This window comes from Nothobranchius furzeri, chromosome 15, assembly GCF_043380555.1.
Source record: "Nothobranchius furzeri strain GRZ-AD chromosome 15, NfurGRZ-RIMD1, whole genome shotgun sequence".
In the NCBI taxonomy this organism is placed as follows: domain Eukaryota; kingdom Metazoa; phylum Chordata; class Actinopteri; order Cyprinodontiformes; family Nothobranchiidae; genus Nothobranchius; species Nothobranchius furzeri.
In genome coordinates this window covers 59,494,879-59,517,162 of record NC_091755.1, presented here as the reverse complement: position 1 = coordinate 59,517,162, position 22,284 = coordinate 59,494,879, and the positions used below count along the sequence as shown (strand labels likewise).

The following is a 22,284-nucleotide window of genomic DNA, read 5'->3' as shown; positions in this document are numbered from 1 at the left end:
CATCCTTCCATACACCCACACATCAATACATCCATCCCTTCATCCTTCCCTACATCGCTCCCTTCCTCCCTCCCTCTATCTATCCATCCATTCATCCATTCATCTATCCATCCATCCATTCATGCATCCAGCCATCCATCCATCTATCCATCCATACACCCATCCATCCGTCCCTCCCTCCATCCATCCATCCATCCGTCCCTCCCTCCCTCCATCCATCCATCCGTCCCTCCCTCCATCCATCCATCCATCCGTCCCTCCCTCCCTCCATCCATCCGTCCCTCCCTCCCTCCATCCATCCATCCATCCCTCCCTCCATCCATCCATCCGTCCCTCCCTCCCTCCATCCATCCATCCGTCCCTCCCTCCATCCATCCATCCATGAACATTTTAACTCCAAATAATTCAGTAAACTGCTGCTGCTGTATTTAACATCAAAATTTTATAAATTTCAAATGATGACTTCAGTTATTATTTTGATGGAGTCGAGCCACATTCCTGGGGGGAAAAAAATCTTGTATCTAACAAGTAAATGTCGTCAAACGCAAAAAGTTTTACAGAAGCCATCTTAAAGACACCAGATGTTTATAGTTTCACTCTTTTGCTCTTAGAGGGCAGTTAGCAGCTTTACTTTAGCTGCTGCCAGGTACAACAAGACTATTTATTTTATCAGCTCCACTCTCTAAAGCACATCTAAGATGTCCTCAAATGGCAACCCCTAACTCCTTTCATTTTTAGAGTTACTCAGGAGTGTGACATTTCATTTGTTTGCCGTATCCCTTTGTCGCAGGACGAAATCTTTCCACCATAATACAACAAAGAAATTTTCCATTAGCTGTTCAACAAACTTCTCTGTTTCTCTGAGTTTCTCTTTCTCTTCGTGTGTGTGTGTGTGTGTGTGTGTGTGTGTGTGTGTGTGTGTGTGTGTGTGTGTGTGTTAGCAGTTGAGTGCCGGATGTGCAGAGCAAATTGCATCTACCATAAATGGGGGCTACATGATAATGTGTGATAAATGAAACTGTTAGCACACATTGCCTGAAACCTAAACAGGAGCATGAGCCCAAAGTGTGAATGTAAATGTACAACTTAATGGGAAATGTGTGCTGCTGTGAGGAATTTTGGTGTGTGTCAAATGAGAGTGTGGAGGACATGCTAACAAAAATAATTAGACTGGATGCAATTTGTCCTATCTGTGTTTTCTGAGTGTATAGAGGACGTTTGTGGAGAGGGAGCATTTAAGCTGCAAACACAGTATGTGCTGATCCTACAGGCTCAGAAAAAGGCAAGACCCCATTTTCCTTTCACTTGACTCGACTTAATTAACCAGAATGAGTCAGAAGCAACACTCAGGATTAAGATTTCTCCTTATGGGATTGGGGATCTCTCTCTCTCTCTCTCTCTCTCTCTCTCTCTCTCTCTCTCTCTCTCTCTCTCGCTCTCACTCCATCTTTCTCACTCTTCCTTACTGTTTATTGTAAATTTCAGCACTAACTTCCTGCTCATTACTTTAATGATGCTTCTACAGCGAGTTTATGCTCACGAGAGAATTTAGCTTTTTAAGACTGCGGTGTGGGAATAGCAGGCAGCATGCACAGACTCGCGCGTACGGCGACATAGAATCAAATTGAATCAAAACCCTACGAATGCATTATGCATGTGTGCTGCAGAGGAAAAAAAACAATGAGTATTGTTGAGATGATTTCCCAATTTTTTTTTGAATGTGTCTGGCATGAGAGCTGCACATTACCCACAATGCTCTGGGACTATGCAGCCTCACATATAGGGAGAATGAAAGACATAATTAAAGAACTGACAGTGATTGGTAAACAGGATAAAGGATGACACTAAAGTATGGAATGAACTCTCTACCTAACTGTAACATAGAAAAGAGTGTGACAGACAGCTACATCCAACCCCAGCTATCTGCTTTTGCCTTAGATGCATTATTCAGCTGTGTGCCAATTTGGAGGAGCTCTCCCAAACCCCTATTTGGCACCAAGAGACGAAAGACAAGCAGTGGGGGAGACATAAAAAAAATCATTGAGAACGCTAGAAGAAAAGGAGAGAAAAGGAAAGAGAAGAGGAAGAATGAAGCACCCAAACAAAAGGATGACTGAGATAGATGAAGAAAAGTGGGAGCGGAGAACGCTCAAGACACTCATCTGTGATGTAGTGAAACATTTAAACTTGATGGGATGTTTTTTCTTGTAATGCTATTCCCAGCTCTGTTTAAAATTTGTCTGTGCAGAGCAGATTAATGATGATTTCCAAAGTAAAGAGTCTTAACCAGAGGGAGTAAAAGACCAGGGGGGACGACGCTTGCTTCTTCATCCTGACACACTGCTGTTAAAGCTCCGTCTAGCGTGCAGCGGCACAAACGCCGGCGCGGCATTCTGTCAAACACGGGAAAAACACTTTCATAACTGCACGACGACACCAGATACTAAAAGTTTTCTTAACAGTGTGCTCTTGTTCTCTCAAGAGTCTCGCCAACATCACCAACCTCGCAGCATCGCCCCAGAAGTTGCTGTGGTGGTCCATCTGGGACGGCCTGCCCCAGATTTAACCCCACGCATTCAGTCCAACCCCGTCCAGGTTTGTTACCTATTAAGGCAGTCACATGCCCAGGGCCACATCTATTTAATGTTACAGCCTGGTTATAAATAAACTAAACTCTAGTAGCAGCACCTCCTCATTGTGACGAATGTGTGTGTGTGTGTGTGTGTGTGTGTGTGTGTGTGTTAGAGAGAGAAGGGGGAGTAGTGTGTGGGCTGGATCAGAGGGATTGCTATTTAATCTGCTGCTGTCTCCCCACGATGAAGCTCTGAGCTTTTAGACCTAACAGCTGGTTGCTTCTGCCCTCAGCCCCCCAGTCACTGCACCACACTCTCATTATTGTCCTTTTAAATCACTCTGCTGCAGACATCAACCCTTATTTCTAATAGTAATGCAATTCTCTTCGTTTCACACCTTTTCTATCTAAGTAATAATTTATGCTGTGATGTTATGAAACAGCATTAACGAACGTTGCTGCTGCTGCTGCTGCTGCTGTTGCGAGGGGCGTTGGCTCTTCCTCCTCCGCTGAAGGAACTGTCAGACTCTGGGGCTGCTCCGAGGATTCGCCTGTCAGATTCGGCCTTACTTGTCAGTTTCCTTTGATTCTGCTCCCTCAGCTTTGTTGTGTCACCATTCGGATTGCTTCAGAGGGCTCCTGGGGGCGGCTAACATGGAGAGAATGTGGCAGGCCTCGTAGCTGATCTACATCAGGTCAGCTCTTAGCAAGACAGGCAGACTGCTAAAGCCCCGCCGCTGACACTAGTTAGGAGGATTAAAACCTGCACGATCTAACTCTACAAACTGCTCTTATTCTTTATGTTGCAGCAGCCCTTTAGAAAGTCAACATCTTATCATCTCTACTTATTCCCTTCTTAAATGAATCCGGTTCAAAAAGCCAGCAGGCCCTTGATTGCACAAAAATGGCTATAATGCAGTCATTTTCTTTTCTTTTCTTTTCTTTTTACAGATATTGAGTGTTTCAAGTGGTAGTAGCTGGATGTCACCCCTAACACATCATACTAAATATTTACTTGAAGCTTTGGCATAAATTGTTTGGATCATCCTTTGAACCAAGACACCACACGTAACTAAGCATTGTGACATGTTTTAGATTTGACCAAAACAACTTTAAGTCCATTAGCCTAGAATCGCGATCGTCATTTGCTAAAACAAAAGGATGTCGCTTTGCATTTGGTTGCATTTTTTTTTCTTGTACCTGACTATGTTGTATCTTTTAAATTTTTTTATGTGAAGTGCTTTGTGGATTTTACCTTGAAAGGTGCCATAAAAAAAGTTTAACTTACTTTAGCAATGCTCCACTGGCACTGCTGCAGCCAGTATTGTGGCTGGCCAATCACAGCACATTTATTTAGATAAACATTGTATTTTGTTCTCTTCCTGATCCAATCACAGCGCTCTATTAGTTTTGTGGGGCAAAAACAGTGTGTTTATTTATAAAAACAATACATTTTGGTCTTCTTCACTGCTTTTTCCACAATGTATGGCAGACTGCCCTGTTGACTGACACCTGTAACGGTCCAATAAGAGCACTCTATCAGTCAGGTAGGCGGGATGTTATTGCAATTGAGCAAAACTAAGATGGCAATGACTCCGTAGCAGTCCATTCACAGCACTCTGTTAGTTAGCAGGATGTTACTGAAAACACAAAGATGGCGACGACTTGTTTGAAACAGCTTCGGCATCAACTTTGGACTATTTTGACTTGGGCTTTTCTTTTAATCAAGAGCAGATAGAGGTGCTTAAGTTTATTTAGAAAAAGGATGTATTTGCATCTTCTTTGACGGAGTATGGTGGACTGTCTTGTTTACTGGCATCTGTAATGGTGAGTACATCGTCCTGTAGGATGCAGAAGCAGTTTGAAAGACAACCATGGCCAGACTATATATTCACATATATAGAATGGTTTGCCAGGCTATAAGTGCATCATCTGTCAGCACAAGATGATGCAAGGAGATGCAAGTGAAATTCAGAGCGTTTACCCATAAACAGCTACTTCATGTAAATCTCCTAAACCAGTAATGTCCAAACTCAGGAACAAATACAATAAAGCAATTAAGTTCATAACAGTAAAGTCATAATGATAATATGAATATCAAGGTGATGATGTTTCCATTTTTGTTCACATATCTCCATCATTTTTGGAAGTTCTTTAGTAGATTTTTTTAGCTAATTCAGAGCACAAATCAATATGACTAACATGTGCTCAACCACGTGTTTGACCAGTTAAGATAAAACTTCTTGTCAAACCAACAGATGGTAACTGACACAAAGCGTGGCCACAACATGTATGCTGTGATGACTCATAGGACTGTAGATTTGTCATTTTATAGTAAAAATGTCTGAAGACTTTGTAAAGATGAACATTGTTAAATTATAAACTGACTCACTCATGTTAGGCCATGTTTATTTGAGACGATGTCTCTCTGCTGCTCAGAGCATCATGTGACTTCATCTCCTCACAAATCACAGCACACTAAAAAAAAGCCATATAGCTGGTGGACTACACAGCGACATCCCTCCTCAAATCTCCTCAAAGTGTTTACATGTACAAAAAACGGGACAACAACTCACAGATGCCTGCAAACAGAAGCACACACATGTTACACGTGTAGACCCACATGGCAGCACGGGTTCCTGGGTCTCTGGTGGCAAGTAATGTTTTCACACTTATGAGAGATTGCTATTTCTGCACGAAGCCAGATAACTCAATTATTCATCGTGGATGCTGGCGCACTCACTTTACCTCTGCGAGGATGGAGGAGGTGGGTGTGCCTTTGCTCCGAGTGTGTGCTCCACTCGTGCACGGCAGTGTGTGTATGTGTGCCTGTGTGCGAAGGACTGCCTTCAACACAAGATGAGCTGCTGACACGCCACACCACACAGAGCGAAATGAGCGAGGCACTGAGAGGAGAAAAGGGGAAAAGGAGCTGTCATAAACATGGCAATCAAAGCGATATGAAGCGGGGGGTGAGGATCAAAGAGCAGAAGGAGAAGAGGCAAAGAATTAGCTCCCTTATCTTTTCTCTGAGCCAACTCTGCACCTTCCAGTCCTCTTGAGTTCAATCAGCAGTTGCAAAGAAAACGACTTTTTGAATTACCAGCAAACTTAACCTCAGCCTTGTTCAACCTTTCTGCAGGATTTGAAGCTCCCTGTGCAGATGCAACACAGTGTTTTCAGTTTGTAACTGATATGAACGGCACACGAGCTCTTTGTGTTAGCAGGTTATCTGAACAATGGCATCCAAATATAACTCCAACCATTTTAACCACTGCTGGCTTATTTGCTGCTAGGGTTAAAAAAAAAAAAATCTTGTACGTCGCTTTGGATAAAAGCGTCTGCGAAATGAATAAACATAAACATAAAAGTTCATCTCATCGACTGAGATTATTCTCCTTGATTGTGGTCTGACAAAATGAAATGTATACCATCTATAATAAACCATATATCATACCACTGTTCCATTTTCAGATCACACATTTAATATATTACAAATGTAAAAAATATGTCTAAACTTTGTGACTTAATCCCCAGTCAGCTTGGATTAAAGCATTTTAAGAGAAAAGGAATTATGGAAAAATCATACCTGAAACCTCAAATTTGAGAAATAGCGATTATGTGATGATGTTAGATTATGAAGGAATTAACAAACTGTAGAATTGTTTATAGGAAACAATCTGTCAGGGAGGCTGGGAACAGAGAATGCTACAAGGGATACGTTGCAAATTTTTCATATTATTAAAGGTGCAGTATGTAAGAATATAATGAGAATTTTACAGTGAGAAAATCCCGCTTTCGGTCGTTTTAGAAGGAAGGTTATGCCCGGAACACACCAGCTGTGAAGCACAGCGAAGCGGATCGCTCACGGACTCCACGCCCTGCCCGATGCTCCTCCATTTCACATCAGGCGAGAATTTTCGACAAGCGCTTCTTCTCACACCTACTGTCCCCCCCCCCCAACAGTTTCATATCCAGCTGGCTGTGGGGATTATCAGTTTTTCTCCTTTCAAAACAAAGGAAGGAGGGACGTAACTTCTGTTTACCATCAGTGAGTGTAGGGTTGCAGTGACTCCTGCAAACTAAAACTGCAGCGCCGACTACTGCAATTTGACGACGGCCAGCAAAAAGTGCCACATTTTACCACAGGATGTAAAATTTACTTCATTTCTACATAAAGCACCTTTAAACCATTTTCTTGAACCAGTATGTGCTAAAAGGACCCTTTAGAGGCTTAATGAAATGTCATGATGAACGCAAAGTGAGGAGATAAGTTTCACTTTTGGTTTTCTAACGGACACTAGGGGGTGCTAAAAGCAAGCCAAATGTGACACACTAAAAGTCTGATCACTTCTTTCATGGTGATAATGAAAGTTATGTCAGAGATATGTTTACCTGATCTCTACATACTTAGGGATCTACTTAGATGATCCTGTCTAGTTTCATTGTCTGTGATTAACTTGAAATTGTGATTTTGTTGTTGAAAGTCATAATGTTGTACTTTTACTGAATCACTCACAACTACAAGTAGCTTCAATTTATCTATAACAAAGCATCTGTAACAAAGTGTGTGGCAAAGTAGAGATTTACAAAAAAATCATTCACCTGTTTTTGAGATTTGAGATGCCATTTGGAGCTGGTCTTGCTCATACTAGTTGTTAGCAAACCAATTCAGTCAAAGCTAATCTATTTTTCTCCAAACTGAGGCTGTTCAAAGATCTTTACAACAGTAAATGTAAAATACATTAATTAAATAAATGTTAAATTTTTTCTGACCTTCGCTCGCCACTTTCTAAATGTCTTAACTATCTCCATCTGTGATTCAGACAACACCAAACTTACGTCACAGTCTACAGCTAATGAAGCAGAGAAACAGCGCTAGTTTCATTAATTAGCAAACAAATACTAAAGATAAATAAAGGACACAGGCTGAGCAACGGAGTCCTGGTTGTATTGTACACTAAACATTGGGTTTATTGGCAAAAGTTCACTTAGCTGAAGCCCTTAAAGAGAGTGAAAAGACCAAGGTTCAGCGTCTGCTGCTGTAAGTCCACACAAACAGCTGCTAAGTGCTGCCCCTAGAGTCAATTTATCACCCCTGACACCATATGGAGCCCTGGAAAGTCCTGAGCAAACACAACATAAACACGACCTCCAAGCTGAGACATTATGTCATCATATGCTCATTCATGTCAATGCAAACTCATGCATGGTTGCAAAATCAAACTTAAAAACATGCAATTGTCTAACAAATTCTCTATAAATTTGAAACATTTGTTGCACATCATCATTTACTAAAACACAAAATCATGCAGGCCAGACACTGACTCTTCATCAGCATCTGTCTGTCTCTGCCTCTGCTGCTCCCCGTATTTCCCTGAGGACAACTCCAGCGAACCAATTGGAGCAGTTACACATGTCAACACTTCCATGAAACAGTTTACCACAGCACACACACCCAGCAGCTCTCCCCATCACCGTTATGGGCTGCAACTTTCACAAAGGGACAGGTTTCATGCTGAGGGCGGGAACTTCCAGAAGCAAAACAAAGACTAAGAACTAAATCCACACTCACACAATTTTTCCCCTTTACTCTTCAGGGCCAGTCGAATCTATGAGTGATTTATTCTGAGCCTTTCCCTGCAGGGCGTTACTGTATTGAGCCAGTATTCAACCTGATCATACCACTCACTTTCTGTGTAAGCAATTTATAAATCCATTCACCCCTTTAGCAGGAATCATTCTGACTCCACATGTGTGTAAGCAAGTTAACGAGGGTCACAAAACGGGACACACCACGGTGAGCAAGTACTGTAAGTCCATGGGCTTTCAGATGCACACAGCACCTTATAGTTTCGTATGAGTCATTCTCTGCATTTACAGCATGTTTGCAAGTGCAAGCATTAAAGCCCACATGCAACACATTTTTAGAGAAAGGGGTTCTTTTTTTAGCTCAATTTCAAAACATAAACCTCAATCTGTGTGTGTGTGTGTGTGTGTGTGTGTGTGTGTGTGTGTGTGTGTGTGTGTGTGTGTGTGTGTGTGTGTGTGTGTGTGTGTGTGTGTGTGTGTGTCTGCTCTGTCTTCTCGATCCCCAGTGAGTCGTGGAGGATGGCTGCTTATACTGAGCCAGGATCCTCTGGAGGTTTCCTCCTGTTAAAAGGGAGTTTTCCTCTCCACAGTCACTATATGCTTGCTTAGTGTGAGGATTGCTGTATAGTCACTGACACTAGTCAGTGACTTGATGCAATTTGCTGGGTTCCTTATATAGGAAACATTTTTTCTGAATGGCTTAATGAACTGACCTGAATTGCAATGTTTATTATGTGAAGTGCCTTGAGATGACTCTTGTCGTGATTTGGTGCTATATAAATAAAATTGAATTGAATTGAATTGAATCGTTCTGTTTAAAGAAAGCTCCAAGTCAAAACCTAACACCCCACCTCTACCAGCTCCACCATTCACTGGCTCGCTCTATCATTCACATGGCTGTGTCTTATTTCACTGGACGCTCCATTTCCATTTGAAAGGTGGTTAGTGCCCATTGAGCAACGCTATCATGGCTGTGCAGATACAGAGAGCCTCCCCCTGCTCCTCCCAGCCTAAAGACGGAAAAGCCATTGATTTGATTCAGTCTTAAAAGCTGGGTCAGCCTCAACAATGGCAGCTGGGGGAAAAACCATTACACTCTGTGAATCCTGAAATGTTAACCTACATACATGTTTCCCATCTTTCTCTGACTGGCCTTACCAAACAGCACAGATGGAGAGGAAGACAGAGGAGAGAGGAGCTATGTGGGTTGCTCATCAATGGACTATGAAGGCTCCTCTGTCGGTGAGTCACGCTGCTTTTCTTTACACTCCTTGTCCAAGGCCACCTACCATACACCTCCACTCCTGCACAGCCGCCAAGTCACTACGCCTGCACATCCACTCGCACAAGCTGCAGAAAAGTCACAAATGACAAGTTTTATCCAGCTGAAATGTAAGGTTGTTGGACTGGAAACCATGATACATGCAGCGGTTTAAAGTTGTAACGTAACTAGGTGGAATTTAGTTATCCGTAGCATTTTCTAAGGAATGACTGTGCTGGGAAAGTATAACACATTCAGTCGCTCTGTCTTTTGCTCACTGTAGTGTTCAATAAATTTGATTTTAATGGTCACACAAGAATAAATCTGAGTTTGATCAATCACTTTATTAGAGGCGTAGAGTCCTTTCTTTGGACCATTTCTTAAAGGAGTGGTTGATTCATTAGCGGTGGTCTAGGAATAAACGCCATGTAAGTCGTTCTCCAGGGAAAAAATATACCAATGCACCTACTATTTGGTGAAGTTGCTAACGCTAACAGTTAGCTCGAACTAGCCGAGACGTCCGCTGCTGCTTCCTCGACGCTAAAACAACAACAGCCTTCCCCGTCGTGAGTCAAGATGGGTGAGTCTATGAATGCTAGTTCACAGCTTGAAGTAGATCTGTGAGGATTTTCAAATCCTAGATTTTCACTGTCTACTATCAGAAGCTAATGCATGTTCATGTTCAGCCTGCATGTGAAACTCAAAAGGCTTTTCAATCAACCACACATCTCAAAGATTTAGCCTCTTGTTCCTCTTCATCATGCCTGTTCCCTGGTTTGTCTCAATCATCTGATTTCCCCCTCTCCTGTTCCTATTTTGCTAAATTTCACACCTGCATTTTTTAATTCTGTAACCTTTATAAATGACCTCAATGAATATTCCTGCCTGTGCAACACTTTTTTTTCTAATAAAATTTATGATTTCGCTTTGAACAAAAGGTGCATCTGGAGCCTAGCGCTGACTCCGAATATTAATCAGTTTGAAACATGCATCACAAGATTACATTTCTGAAAATTTCCTAAAAATCCTTAAAGAGGTATTTTGTTGATAAATGCATGTCTGAATGTAAGCATGGAGAAATGTAAATGAGAATGAGTCATAAAAGTCAGATTGTTGCTGTTTCAGTGTATTAAGATGCAACCTCCTGCTCCGGGTGTGCAAAGTGAGGGTCTGTAAAACCTTAGCACGCACAAACACAACCCACCTGTCATAAAGAGAGAGATAGAAGGTCAGGAGTGAGATTTCACAAGAACATTGAACACACACAAAGCTAAGAGGCCACGTGCGCTGACTTCTCCATGTAAGGACAAAATCACTAAACCTGTTGTTCTTGTTGCAGTTTAAAGGCATTATCTGATGGTGGGCACATGCAATTATAATCCAAGATTTTTCTCACAGTTTGGATCCAAACAAAAGCCACGTAACAGTGAAACAAACAAAACATTTTTGCCTTTGTCACTCTGTGTGATTTTAGGTGGCACTACTGTGTTTCTGCACAAACATCAGACAGCAGGGGTCTTCAACTAAATTTGTTAAAGGGCCAGAGTTTTTTTTCTATCAGACACAGTGAGGGCCAGATACTCTTCTAAAAAAGAAAGGATCTTAATTTATTCATATTTAAAATGGCTTTGTTTCCCATCTAAACAGTTTTGATTGCAGTTGTAGTTGTTTGTCAATTATTGGTATTTGGGACATTAACTTTGCTGCCAAACTTCAAAGTCACCCAACTGGGGGGACGATAGGGCCCAAAGGGTAGGAAAAGTCTGGCAACGCCTGATGTGGACAACGGGCTGCCTGTTGAGGTTCACTGCCATATATGATACACACAATTCAGCCATCTACTATAGTTTACTTGTTTTTTCTGACTGAAAATAAAATATGTTTTAAGATTGGTGCTTTAAATGTAAACGTGCTGACCGTTCTCACATCACTTTGTTTTTCTCCAGACTGTACGGCTCAGTGTGGAGGAAGTTAATGAAATGAACGGTAATTTATTGCTGGCGTTGCATGTTTGATCCCACAGAGATAGATGTGTCTGCCACTGTGAGTCAGGTTAGTTCAGTTCAAAGGGTTCTGCTAATTTAGTTAGTGCACAGTTTGGTTAATTGGGTTAGCAAAGATTTCATGACAGGCACCACGCTGACAAGCCCAGCTGGGTATCGATCAGATGGCTGACTGATGTGTGTGTTTAGTGAGTGGCAGCAGGTGTTTTCATTAAACAAGTGCAAGCACATGAAAACACAGTGAACACACACACACACACACACACACACGCACGATCTGCACATGAGCTCATTCGACAGAAAAGTGAATAGATTGACCATCAAATCGAGTGAAATGAAAGTAATGACGGCTTTTTGCAGAAAAAGTGGCAAACCGATCGTTTCTGCGAGAGTACATTAAAGAAAGTGAGAGAGTAAGAGGAATAAAAGAGAGAGATCACTTGAGACTTCAGCTCTCTTTTATGTAGAGGTGAACACATAAATAATAAAATTCAATAATCAAAAAACAGCCCAAAAATAGTCCCAGGCCTACGCTCAGCTATTCTCACACAAAGTGGTGTGTTTCATGTGCTTCAAAGTCTCCATAGCTCACAGAAGCTTTCAAATATAATAATCCATGTACTAAGATGTCACCGTGACAACATAAACACGCATATTTTGTGCCAGTTACACAATAGTTCACATAAACTCAGCATAATGTGTATATTCTTATTGTAAAATGTAAAATAAGGCGGTTGTCACTAAAATGATTGTTTATCTTGAAGCTTTGGTCTGCAGCTTGCTTCTGTAGCTTTCCCATTATCTGATGGTAGCTATGTGCAATCTGCAAGGTGTCAGGGGAGTGTGGAACTAAAGAAAAGCCTTTTCAAGACTTTCAGACACCAAGAAATCTCTGCGCTAGTCGTGTCACTTCCCTTCCCTCGCTCAACGCAATCTGCTGCCTCCTAAAATAGCTCAGTGCTTCTCTGAAGCTGGGATCCTTACTAAAGAGCAAGAGAGATGGATCACATGCATGCAGCAAAACAAGACGACGTCAGTGCAAACAAAACCACAGTACGCATGCAAGCCAGCTGCAAAGATGGAGATCGGATGTGGAGCTGTGCTGTGTGATGGGAGGTGCATATAAATGCCTCTTTTTGGTGTAGATCATGAGCCTCTGATAGTTTGCTCAACCTCTTTGTCTGAAGGTGTTTTATTACACCTTTTGAAAACCTGAATGGTATAAATGCTATTATGGCGAAAGAAAGTGTCAGAAACAAATGTGTTTGACACTTATTTCTAGAATCCCTCTTGTTTTGTTTTGATTTTGTTGTGAATTGTTCTTTAAAGCTGAAGGGAGCCTCCACAGTGGAGTTCAGATGATGTGATCTCTCTTTCCACAGCCCCTCTTGTTAAGCAGCCCCACTAAAAGCCGGAGGATTCTCTTACTAAAACAATCAATATGGGATCTGTCTTGCCGTCCTCCCCAGAGCCCTCGGCTCCACCCTTCGTTCCACCCTGCAAACTTTCCCTGTCCCTACAGCCTCCTTTGTTCATGGTAAGCTCAAGCTGAGGTGGATGTCTTTTTTTGAGTGCATTCTTTGATCCTAAACACCCAAGACAGATCTGGAAAGCACTGCTGAGGTGAGACAGGTGAGGTGAGTACTCTGAGGGCTGCAGAGCAAAGGAGCGACCCATCTGTTAATAAATATAAATAAATACTGTCAACTTTGAGTGCAGAGGCTGATCTCGCATCAGCAACACCTGTGTGACTGCAAGAGGAATCGATAAACAGATACTGCTGCAAAGGTGAACTTGCCCACCAGAGCACGATCTGCTTCCACTGTCTCCAGCAGGAAGAGACGTTCAGAAGATGTTATAATTGTAATGCATAACATGCAACTGCACGCATAACACTACCTGGCATAAGCACGTAGATGTAAAACCTACAGACAGCTTGGAGAGGTGTTGGAGCACAAGCATACAAACTGAAAACTCACACTCCATCACAAAGGAGAACTTGAGTGTTTTAGAACATTTTCCTAAGCAATATGATTAATTAAGGCCCAGAATTTGTTGGAGGAATAAATATTGATTTCAACCTGTTATTGCATGACCTTTCACACCCAGTTAACAGTCATGGTATATGTTCTGGATGCCTCTCAGCTACTAATAGGCCAAATCTTAGCTCAGTATTTGTAAAACTGACTAACTGTGTTTGCTGAATAAGTGTTGATGTACATCTGATGATTACTTTTGAGAGCTCAATTAAAATATTATAAATGCTTGGGCTGTGCAATTAATTGCATTTGTATTTCAATCATGATTGTGGCTCCAAATTATTACAAAACAAGATAATCAAGAAACAACAACAAAGAACTATTATTAAAATTACTTTTCACATTTTGCAAGTAGGTGGTCTCGCATTCCAAATGAATTTACAGACATCTTGTGGTGGTGTTATAAAAAGTTGGCTGAGAAAAAGAAGCAAGAACAAAACACACCAGTGATGAAAGACACATCAGGGAATTATTAAATACACCTCCATTGTTCATGCGTCAATCTGGAACAAACACAATCTTTGCTCATTGAGTATTTCTGTGGACATCTGGCAGCTCTTCTCTGCTTTTTTAGCAGCACTATCTGTTCATGATTTTTAATGTGATTGAGCAACTGTTGGTTAGGTTTGATGCTGTCTACATGCTCTTAAAGGTGTGGTTTACTCTTTTAAACAATACATTTGCACTCTCTGGTAGGAATGAATGCCTTGCAAGCCATACCCCGGGCTAAGAAAGCCCAGAAGCACTTTGATCAGCAGGGACGACTGCTTCAGCAGAGAATGACACAACACGGCAGGTTTTGGAGTCGTATTTCCTGATATGGATACAAGACTTTCAAACAAACCGACCACAGTCTGTTAAGTTTGGCCAACATCCTCTCCTCTCGTGAATTTAATAGAATTTAATTGAATTGAACTAAACCTGACCCTGAACACGAACAAACCCAAACAAATCCTGATTGACCCAAGAAGGAAAAAGGTGGAGCAGCAGTCACTCACAATAAATGGGAAGCAGGTGAAGAGTGTGTCACGGTTCAAGTTCATGGGTACAAACATATCAGAGGATCTCACATGGTGACTGACATGTGAGTTTCTGATGAAGAAGGCACAACAACGGCTATACTTCCTGAGGATTCTCAGGAAGATAAACCTGCCACAAAAACTGCTGGTGTGGTTTTATCACTGCTATCGAGAGTGTCCTGACCAAGAGCATTCTGGTGTGGAGCAGCAGCTCAGCAGCTGACAGGAAGGCCCAGCAAAGAGTAATCAAAACTGCTGAAAAAATAACAAACACACACCTGCCTGCCCTGGATGACATCTTCACCACTCACTGCCTTCGAAAAACCACAAACGACCTAAAGGACTCCACCCGCCCTGCTAACCACTTCTTCAAACTTCTTCCGCCTGGTAAACAATACAGAGCAATAAAAACACGCACCGCCAGGCTGATGAACGGCTTTTATGAAAGAGTAATCACTGAACTGAATGTAGCTGCTAGGAGGTCACTAACAAGGACTCTGTAGGACAACCATTGCACTACAGCACCTTTACATTAAGCTAGTTAATCCTGATACCTCAACACGTGACTGTTTACATTTATATTATGTTCACTTTATAGTTTAGACTTGTCTTAGTACCATGTTTACATTTATACTTTTGCATTTTTTTGCACCTTAAACAGGTTGTGCATGTGAAACATGTGTGTGTGTGTGTGTGTGTGTGTGTGTGTGTGTGTGTGTGTGTGTGTGTGTGTGTGTGTGTGTGTGAGAGAGAGAGAGAGAGAGAGAGAGAGAGAGAGAGAGAGAGAGAGAGAGAGAGAGAGTGCATGACTTCTATTTTAGCCTTATTTTATTTTACTTACATTTTACTACCTCCTCATGTGAGCTGTCTTTAAATTCTCTTTCTGGAGTATTTCTGAATTTCTGGAAGGGGAAAACTCTGGAAAGATACTTTAATGAGTGCAAAGTCAATTTCATTGTACACCATTGTGCAATGACAATAAAATGATGTTGAATCTTGAATAATTGGACATTTCACCTTGGATTGAATAACAGAAACGTGACTCTACCACTGACTTGCAACATGGATGTTTTATCTCCACCAATAACACAAGCCTGTTCTGTGTGGTGGTGTTGCTAATGCTAACAGCTAGCTTTTACTAGTCGAGATGTTCTCTGTTGTTTCCTGGACGCTAAACCAACAACAGCCTTCCCCGTCGTGAGTCAAGATGGGTGAGTCCATGAATGTTAAGTAACAGTGTGACGTAGATCTGTCTGACTTTTCAAACCCTAGAGTTTCACCATCTATTTCTAGGCGTAGGAGATTATTTTCATGTTCAGCCTGCATAGAAAACTCAGAATGACCAATTTCCACACATTTAAAACTAAAGTTTTAATGCTACAAAAATGCCTGATGTTAGGCTTGCTTATGGCGGTCCATTCTGATTAGAGTAATGCGTTCTAATTTTCTAACATATCTCCTTGTACTGACTCGATAACCTAACTGCATTTTCTTGTTGCTGGCAGCAGTTTTTACTCTGGATTGTCATTTCAGTCTCGACAAACACCGATACGAAGTTTGTCAGAGGAAACATAATATTTGCAAAAACACCTGCAAGTTGCAGGTTTGACACCCTACATCAGAGTATTAGAAGTGATTATGTAACTTGCTTCCTTTTCTTGAAGCAAGACCACACAGATTTCTTTTCATGTACCAAAAGCAGATGTGACATGAAGCAAACAGAAGAGCAGCTGAGAGAAGAATCCAATTCCTGCTAACGAGATCCCGAAGGTTCGCGGTGATTGCGCAGATTAAACCGTTTTTGGTAGAAGCACTTCTCCACCTGCAGTGACAAACTCATAGCTGAAGTATGAATAACAAAACAGTATCCTTCCCACTCGCTGAGCTGTAGCTGTGAGGCGTTTCAAAGACGCTCTGAAGAGTGAGAGGAGCAAGTCGGCACCAAATGGCAGAAAAACTGAGTCACATACTCCTGCAGCTGAAAAGGGTCAGGGCAAGACAGAATGTCCTTAGGCCAGTAAAACAAACTAAACGACATTTTTGTCAAAATAGTTTTCCATTCAAACTATGCAAAATGACTCTTTTCATGGCCTCACTCCTGCAGAGACCTCACCCTAAGCAGCGGGTATGGAGATCATCAAACGCTTGTGAAAATACTAAACAACAAAGTTTGGAACAAGATCATCTCAGATCTTTGCATTATGAGTGCATCACTAATTCTCAAAATGGATAAAAAACAGCATAAATATGCAAACCAGTGTCTTATTTTCACATTATTTACTAGGCTGAATGCTCTATATGCTCGTGTTCAGAGATATTATGCTGAAATTTTGCTGAGACATGAATCAATAATCATGAATTACTGAGCTCTTGCTTCTGGTGACAAGCAGTCCCTCCACTCAGCCTGAACTGTATTTAGCGCTCAGTGAGATAACGGATAATAAACATCCAATCAGAGTGAAGGTGTAAATGTTTGATGAATAAGAACAGATCCAAAATAAACTGCATTGTCTTTATTTTCCTTGCATGTTTTCTGTCCTCTCTACACAAGGGAATAAATAATTGAAAGCATTTTTAGCACTCGGTGGGCTTTTCTGTGCCGAGCCCGTCGGTAACAGATTTGTGGCTTTAATGCTGCTTGGCAGGCCAGTTTGAAGCCCCGCACTCCTAAAGTCCAGGCTGGGGCACATCTGTCCGGCTGACTGGCCAATGTTCAACACCCCCCTCATTCCCTGAGCTATTACCAACATGGCTGACGTGCACATATGGATGTGCACGCACACACTTCGAGGATTCATGGCCCATTTACCCCATGATCTGCCATGCTCACATAACATTTTTGCACCTGTTACAAACAACCAAAGGCCATGGATGGTGACTGACATTTTCCAAACCATCATGGAGCTCAATACGAGCAGCTCCATTCTGCAGCTGGAGAACGATAACGTGAGAGTGAACAGAATTGGAAAATAGAGGCGTGCATGATTGGAACTGTTTGTGAGGGAAGTGAAAAAAGATAAATGTGCACAGGTGGGAGTGATTTGCTTGTAGGAGAGGGTTTATTTTGGAGGAAAAGTTTAATTTAGCAGAAATGGTTGCTTGCTTTCTCAGTTTGGCTCATGTTTTGTTGCTCTTGTAGTAATATTTACATTTTGGAAGATGTTTAAGATTTCTGTGTGCATTCAGCAAGGCTGGTTAGATTCTAATGATTTGCATAAAAATCACATTATTCTAAATTTTTATTTTTTACATTAAATATAAATCTATGCTCCTTTATTGCAGCTCTGATGATGATCATGCACAAGATGCAGTTTGACTATTTTTGCAAATATGTTGCCAAAGTAACTGTAGCTCCTTTGCAGGGACGACAGAAAGACTGAGCGAGCACAGGCGCAGTGGTGCAGGTGTGCAAGAGAACCAGAGGGGAATGTTTTTTTTTCTTTCCATTTCTGTGCCGGATGAGATAGGGAGGAGGGAGGAAGGAGTGCTCCTGTCTTGTCGCCTTGGGTGCATCAGCAGCAGGAGTTGTTTTCGGCCCTGTGGGGGCCGTCTGACTGTTCCGTCAACTTCAACAGAAGGCCGATTCTTTTTCAAAGTTCTCGACCACATTTTTTTTGTTTAACACACACAAAGAGAGAACATGGAACATGTAAAATCCTTTTCAGAGAAATGCAGAAAATGAAAAGCTGTAAGGGGAAGAGGACTTTTTGTTAGTATGTGGAAAGAAATCCAAGTAAAAGAGCTCCTGTTCAAAGTGAGCGTGGGCAGGCAGCCAGCATAATTGCCCCGGATTCAATCCGGAGTTGGAGCTAAATCATAAATCTGAAAAATACAAGTTTCAGGAGCCAACTCTCTGCAAAACACACTCATCACAAGTGGGGAGCAGCCTCACACCAGTTAGCCGAGAAATACAGCAGATAAATACATGATGCTTCAGCTGGAGTAACGGCGAGGAACATGACACGTAAGCTAAAGAGCTTCGCCAGCCTTTAAAGTGTGGTGGGATTCATGGCATCACTCCTCAATAAGGCAGGTGAACGGGCCTCAGGGGTGACCCTGCTGCTTAAGTCAACACAATGAGAGTAATGAGGTGAATAGCACACACACACACACACACACACACACACACACACACACGCACACGCACACGCACACACACACACACACACACACACACACACACACACACACACACACACACACACACACTCATATCGACAAATGAGAGGTGCCCTTGCAGCATAGTAAGTGGATTTCATTCATTTGCATGCTCTGGGCCTGATTTAGGTGTTCACACACACACACACACACACACACACACACACACACACACACACACACACACACACACACACACACACACACACACACACACACACACAAGTCTAGCATTCATTGTGAGGACCGTCATTGACTTCCATTCATTTTTTAATAATCATCCTGTCTGTCACTAATGAATAGTGAAAGTGACCCATTCCTGTCTGTTTCTGCATCTGGCCTTGTGCAGCCAGAGTGCATTAGTTCTGACTTCATAATTAATCAGTCCAAGTGTGTAAGCAGGACTGGTGGCTTCCTCTCATCATGACGCGCACCAACCCACGCCCTCCGGCCGTCATTGGATTAATGACGAGTGCCTGATAGGAGAGCCCCTCACAAAGGCTGTTTTAATTAGCCACTGTGGCTGCAGAGTGCAACACATGTTCACTCCAATCAAAACTTTAAAGAGACAGATCGACCCCGCGATCCCCCACCGGAACGCGCTGCATGGCGTTAAAACCCTGATGCGATTTTTGAGCGGTTATTTGGGTCAAATACGCACCTTCCTAATTCTAACGAACACATCCAGATTCCAAAAATGCACTTATAAAAACCCCAAATGATGACTGGTCAGATAGGTGAGATCGATTTATTGGATGGCGGTCCACAATAAAAGTAACTATAACCAACATCTGTCCAGATGTTTCCCAGAGGATGCTGGGAGGAAACGGGAGCTACTCACTCGGGCCCGGTGCGTTAGAGGAGCATCCTCACTGGCAGATCTCCTCCTGATGGGTTCTCCTGGGACAGCGCGCCTTGATCCTCATCCCTCATAACGCACCAGCCTCCTCACAGCTTCCTCCTTTTTAGTCATCACGTGGGAAATAAAAAATAAATAAAACAAAATAAGGAAACGAGCCTTTAATTGTCGTTTGCAGCCCTCCGTCTCTCTGTGAGCAGGGCAGAAGTGACAGGAGCGGATTTTTATTTGAGGGGTTGCTGACGCGCAACCGAAGGGGCTCGCCTCCTACCTTTTTCATCTGGCTCCATCAGCTCTCGGTTAGACAGCAACCATGTGACTCCAAACTCCATCAAGTTACAATCTGCAGCCCCCTTTACTTCCTGTACGCGCCTTCAAAATAAGACACCATGGGGGTTGTTGCAGACAGCTCTGGTTTCACAAGAAAGCAGTTTGACAAGAATAATAGAATAAATAGTTAGATTTATATACTGGCAAATAGACACTAGATCTTTTCATGTCTTAACGTGCAGAAGTGACATTTAAATAGAAGTTTGCATTAAATAAATGGGCACAAATGCAAACCAAAAGGGAAAAAAGAAAGGAAACTTATGCTGAGTATGTTTTTTAAATGATTTTAAACTTAAAGTTATAGATCCTTTTTTTTCCAAAAATAACAAATTTATTAGAGTTTCATATCCCACAATCTGAAAACGTCATTGAAGAAATTAACTTTCCTCCCACTCTTTTGTACTCTAGACATTGATCTCGAGCAGAATAGAAACTTTAATTGTTTTTATCCACTTTTAATCCCGTCATCACATGTATGTGTTGAACGTTAATTATTTTGTTTTATTTTGAAGAAGATGTCTCTGAGCTCATGTACTGCTTAGTTTGCAGTTTCTTTGACGCACCAATCATGTCCGACCTTATGGAGCTCACCCTCTAGTGGTCACAATTGGAAAAGCAAAAAATATATAATATAATATAATATAATATAATATAATATAATATAATATAATATAATATAATATAATATAATATAATATAATATAATATAATATAATATAATATAATATTATATTATATTATATTATTACAATAACTTCAGATAAATTACATTAAATTTGAACAAATTATATTAAAAGTTTCAACTAGTACATCTCTTCACCGACTTGTAACCCCATCATAAAATACTGACATGCACCTCGTATTGTTCTTTGTATTAATTCTTCATCAGGTTTGAAATGTTCTTCATGAAGGAGTGGATCGGAGTCTGAATGGAAGACACATGTCCAGTGTTAAAGTTTCATGGGTTTTGGCTTAAAATAAGAAGAAGTGCTTGTTAGTCCAAGAGGTTAGTGTTGATAAATGCATTAAACAATGAGATGAAAGCTGCTCTGGTAGGGTTGGGATGTGTTTGCCAGTACAGATAATAATTGTTATTTCTGTTTCCCTGTTGTTTTTAACCAGAACATTGCAAGCTGTTCAGCGTGTCATTAATACTGTCATACAAGGAGTATTATAGCATTTTTTTAAATCTCCAGTGAGAGGGAGAGCAGATAGGAACTGTTTTGCTGTCGTGTCTAAGCCACCAGAAATGCTGAACAGGCTGTTTGATAATCAGGATGTAGACTTATTTTTGAGTCGTTGCATGAAGAATTTTGACAAGTGTGTTTAAGCTCCAAAAATGTGTGAAAAGAGAAAGAGAGAAAAGATGGGCACGAATTTGCGACAGCCCAAGAAGCTTTAAAGGGAGAAGAAAAGAAATGTGTCCTTCTGAGGCCTCTTTTCTTTTGTTGTCCACTATGAGCTAGGCTCTCAGGTCTCCTCCACAAAGCAGGTTTCCTCCGAGCGGAGCACTGCTGGCTGTCCTGTCACTTCACATTAGTGTCTTTGTAGGGATCGGCAGCCCTGGAGGACCGTGCTTGTCATGAAGAAGTGGGAAGGACACACACACACACACACACACACACACACACACACACACACACACACACACACACACGCGCGCGCACACACACACACACACACACACACACACACACACACACACACACACACACACACACACACACACACACACACGCACACACGCACGCACGCACGCACACACACACACACATGCAATTACAAATATCCGCTGGCAAAATATTTGTAAATACATACCACACACACACACACACATATGCAATTACAAATATCTGCTGGCAAAATATTTGTAAATACATATTTCGTATTATATTGCCTTTTAATAAGTTAATTTTATTGCTGCTGTTACTGCTTTTATTTAATATTTTTAAACACATATAAACAAAATAGATTTATTGAGATTTTAGAGTTAAATAGTATAAGGGAAGACACTCTTACCATGAGACAAACTATTTTAGTAACACTAGTTTAAAATACACAAATCAGGGGTACCCAATTCTGGTCCTGGAGGTCTAGCATCTAGCACATTTAAATGATTTCTCTGCTCCAACAAACTTGATTCAGTGGTTGAACCACCTGTGCAGCAGCTCTTCAGGCTCTTCAGAAGCCTGTTGATCACATGCTGATTGAAATCAGGTGTGTTTAAGCAGAGTTAAAACTAAAACACGTTGGCCCTCCAGGTCCGGAATTGAGTACCACTGATGTAGATTATAAAGTGCAATGTTTTATTTTAAAGGATTTTACAGGAAGCACAGTTGATGTGTATCTCTTTTTAGCTTTATAAGGCTGTGGTAACGGTTAAATTCCACTAGAGGACAGAAAACCCTTTCTCTTGAATGCCACATATACCAAATACCTAAGAACCGATTT

The 22,284-nt window shown here is 41.5% G+C and overlaps 1 protein-coding gene across 2 annotated transcripts in view; it reads right to left on the bottom strand.

The window, feature by feature from the left end:
- Window positions 1-19,833, bottom strand: part of LOC107391048 (uncharacterized) — a 48,245-nt gene extending 28,412 nt beyond the window's left edge. Inside the window, exons 1-2 of one of the 2 annotated variants that reach the window (XM_070545261.1) lie at window positions 19,775-19,833; window positions 19,486-19,605 (exon numbers count right to left, since the gene is read on the bottom strand). The gene's annotated coding sequence lies outside the window, so the exon portion shown is untranslated. The other variant, XM_070545264.1, reaches the window with a different exon arrangement.
- Window positions 19,834-22,284: the final 2,451 nt, after the last annotated feature.